The sequence below is a fragment of the Eumetopias jubatus genome, unplaced genomic scaffold, assembly GCF_037043125.1.
Source record: "Eumetopias jubatus isolate StellerSeaLion01/CBP00866 unplaced genomic scaffold, mEumJub1_p1.0 scaffold_5, whole genome shotgun sequence".
In the NCBI taxonomy this organism is placed as follows: Eukaryota; Metazoa; Chordata; class Mammalia; order Carnivora; family Otariidae; genus Eumetopias; species Eumetopias jubatus.
Window position 1 is genome coordinate 108,237,844 of NW_028274811.1, and position 226 is coordinate 108,238,069.

The window sequence follows — 226 nt, forward strand, 5'->3', positions numbered from 1 at the left end:
CCGGGCAGGCGTTTTCACTAAATCTATGTATTCCTCACAGCAATCCAACGAGGCATGGATTATCATCTTCCTTCAAATGAGGAAACAGATTAGGATAGGTTAAAGTCTCTCCGACAACTGGCAAAACCACTAATTCAATCTGGGGCTGGATGCCTCCAAAATTAGTGCCCCTACCCACATCCAAATATATGCTTGACTTCTCTACGTAAGGATACATATTTCAGGT